This window comes from Panicum virgatum, chromosome 3N, assembly GCF_016808335.1.
Source record: "Panicum virgatum strain AP13 chromosome 3N, P.virgatum_v5, whole genome shotgun sequence".
NCBI lineage: Eukaryota > Viridiplantae > Streptophyta > Magnoliopsida > Poales > Poaceae > Panicum > Panicum virgatum.
The window spans coordinates 68,187,846-68,191,460 of NC_053147.1; the positions used below are offsets into that span (position 1 = coordinate 68,187,846).

Consider the following 3,615-nt stretch of genomic DNA (forward strand, 5'->3'; position numbering starts at 1 on the left):
TGTCTTCTTATCAATCGGAAGTGCTGGTGATGCGACCAACCGATTCGCGACGTGCTTATAGTGCATCGTGTATTCCCGAAAGGTAGTGCCATCACCGTTGGATGGAGATTAACGACGTATACTTGTTTCGAAATAAAGATTTTTTTAGCTTTTAGATGATTTCAATGTAAGCCTGAATAAATACATCACTAGAGTGTCAAAATAATTCATTCATAATACAAAAAATTCTAATATACTCATTTCATTAATTCATTCATGAATACAAAAATCAACTATCCACAATATGGTCATGTATACAAGTACATCACATGAAGTGTCTACACTCATTCTAAAAATTTCTACTATCCACATACTCATCTAAATCTAAAAGAAAATCACACCTACATATGCAATCTAGCTAAATGTCCAAGAAATGAGCTAGCTACACATTTTCTCTATTTCTAAAGCATGAAATGAGCTATACAAGCCAAGAAAGAAGAGAAAAACAAGCCCCAAATCTTTAGCGCCGATGGATGGACGGGGAATCAAAGATCTTCACAAATGTGGTGAAGAAATGAGCAAGAACTCCTCTCTTCCGAGCCGAGAACAGCAAGAAACAAGTGAGAATGGCTCGGGCGGGGGGAGAGGGAAGGCGGAAGGGGATAAGGGGGCCAAGGCCTTTTGTCCCGGTTGGAGACACCAACCGGGACAAAAGGGGGGCCTTTTGTCCTTGTTGGTGGTTCCAACCGGGACAAAAGGGTACGCGGGTCTTTTGTCCCGGTTGGATCCACCAACCGGGACAAAAGGCCCACATTTTGTCCTGGTTGGTGTATCCAATCGGGACAAAAGGCCCCTGCCCCCCCCCCCCCCCCCCGCCGACCCGGCTAGTCGTTGTTCCCGGGACAAAAGCCACCTATTGTCCCGGGCCCAAAGACTGCCGGGACAAATGACATGCAACAAAGGCATATTCTGTAGTAGTGGAACAACGTCACCTCACAAGCTGAGGCACTTAAAGAGAAGTCGAGGCACCCTTTGAAGTCTGTAGAGATTTCTTTCGATCTGAATAACGTAAAGAGCACTTTATTTTTCTAATAATATGACACTATCATGTGTGTAAGCATAACTATACTACTAGTCCATATAACACCATTTACGCCTCACACGAGGCTCCACACCCCCTGAGCTCCCTTATACGTAAAATCCGAGCGCCTAGATTAGAATCTCTAGATTTTTAGAAGCCTTTCAATGGTAGATATATATATATGATGTTTATATATATATTGCATGATGAAAATGATGAATTCATTATCTGGAACAACCAATAATAGCTGGACTTCCTCATCGCTCTCGTTTGCAGCACAGCCGTACAGGCCGTATAGTACCGGCCATGGCGATGGTGGCCGTAAGATCTTCTGATGAGTAAGCTGGGCATACCTCCACTGAGCGCCTCATTTTGTTGTTGGGAGAAGTTACGCCCGTGTCAATTCAACGACAACTTCATGCAATACAGAGTGTAGTGTGTATGAATACAATGGATCAGCAGGGTCAAACAACTAAGTCGACCTGGAACCATTCCTTTCAGGAACATTGAGAAAATGAGCGCCACTCCAATCGATTGCCGAGCAGAAGCAGTTCCTGATGCCTCCTCTTCCTGCCAGCACTACCCCCTGACTCCATGGCACAACGTTGTTGCATGCCGTTGGTGCTAATTAACCAGAGGAGGAGGAGGAGGAAGGAAGGAAGAAGCTGCTGCTATCTATAACTCTTATAAAAAAAAGCTTCCCACAACTCATTAAATGTTATTTCTCTTGACATACAAGCTATCCATGTCATCGCAAAAATTCCACCATTGGATTGCCATGAAATCCTTATATCGGTCCATCCATCTGAAAGGGAACCCAACAGACTCATGCTTCCTTTCGTCTCCTGAAATCAAGTTTTAAGCGCCACTCAATAACAAATACTTCCACTTAGCTGATGCCTTTTGAAGGACCGGACAGGCGACCAGAGGGGGGGTGAATGGGAGCCGATAAAAATTCTCCGAGAGACCAAGGCCTATGTCCCGAATTCAACCCGGCACACCTCTCTTCTAACCGCCAAAGCGACACACGCCAACAAGTGACGAGTTCACCCTAGGAACGGCTAGGAAAAGCTCTACGCAAAGCGGAAGCAAGCGAAAGCAATCTCTTGAGTCAAACACAGCACAAAGCGAAAATGCCGATTTATCAAAGCGCCGGAAAAACTTTTCTCAAAAGACTTGCAAAATATATTTCTTCACTAAGCATGTAAAAGGTTAGACCCAAAAAGCGAGATCAAAAACTCATTATTTAAAATAACTAAGCATGCAGAGAGTCTATTATCGAATAGCAAGATCTGAACTAAGCAAACACTAATTTCCAAGCACAAGAGCTAAAGCACTAGCTAATCATATGACAAGAGAATAATTCTTGCTAGTGCAGTCAGTCAACAGGGACAAATGAGAGGCAATTAAATTGCTCTCGGCCAGCACATGAAGGAACTAGAAGCAAGCAAATTTTCCAACCAAAACAGCTAACAGAACATGTGCAAGACAGAAAGCAAGTAAAGTTATCGGCCATGACAAGCAGGAATTGATTAAACAAAGGAAGCTTCACTGTATCATGAAAGTGACATTCCAAAGCATGTGACAGGAATTAAAATCAAGCTTTGCTAGTGCTCTGAATCGAACTTGCAATACACTCTGCAAAACATAAACCTGCTCACCTATGCATGATGTGCTTGTTGACCAGTCGAGCTGCCTAACCTTGTGGGCAAAACATCGAGCAGCCTGCGTGCGGTGGATGGAGTTGCCGATGCCGAGCTCCTGCTGCTGCCTAGTCGATGTGCCTCTGATCCCCAACACACGAAGACAAAAATTACCTGCGCGCCTAGGCCCTTGGTCGCTGCCCCTGCTGTGCACACGCTCGCTGGCCGCCTGCTGCCTTCCTGCTGGTGCTGCACATGAGCTGCTTGTGCTGTGTGCGTGCTGGCTCTTGTTCTTCTTGCTTGCTGCAGCGCGCACTCCCAAAAGGCCCAAGGCCCCCTGCACCAGCGCCAAGAACAAACAGAGGGAAAACAAGAATTCCAGCAGAAAAACAAGATCACAGAGACAACGAATTGAATCGATTCAAAAGTCCGGAGGGCACTAGGAGGGAAGGGCCTCCTTTCCCATGAATCCGTGATACAAGCGCTCAAAATTCCATCTCCAAATCCTAACCCTAGAGGAAGAAAAGGGGGGAGAAGAGGAACGGGAGAGGGGCAGGAAGGGGGTGACGGGAACTTATGGACCCATCCGGTTGGCTGCCCTCCTCTCTCTATTTTATCCCCTCTAACTCTCTAGACTAAAGACTAAAATACCCCTAAACTTAACTAGACACTAGAAAGCCCGTAGGGGCAAAACCGGAAAAGATACATTGGGCTCATCCGACGGCCGAGGTTCTTTCTTCGACTCGAAGCCTTCTCCGCTATGCCGCCATGTGGACGAAGTTCCGTTACGCGGTTTTGGAGGGTCCGCGAAACCCGGGTAGGTGGCCGGTTTTGAGAAAACCGCCAAAACTCCACGCGCGGGAAGATTCCCGCCTCCACGCCGTGGCCCTAGACGCCGTTCCCGCCTCGGCC

The 3,615-nt window shown here is 46.5% G+C and overlaps 1 long non-coding RNA gene across 1 annotated transcript; it reads right to left on the bottom strand.

The window, feature by feature from the left end:
- Window positions 1-1,440: 1,440 nt before the first annotated feature.
- Window positions 1,441-3,290, bottom strand: LOC120666996. The gene is made up of 2 exons (XR_005672043.1): window positions 2,722-3,290; window positions 1,441-1,905 (listed from the first exon to the last, which is right to left on the bottom strand). It is a non-coding gene; the product is annotated as an uncharacterized LOC120666996 (long non-coding RNA).
- Window positions 3,291-3,615: the final 325 nt, after the last annotated feature.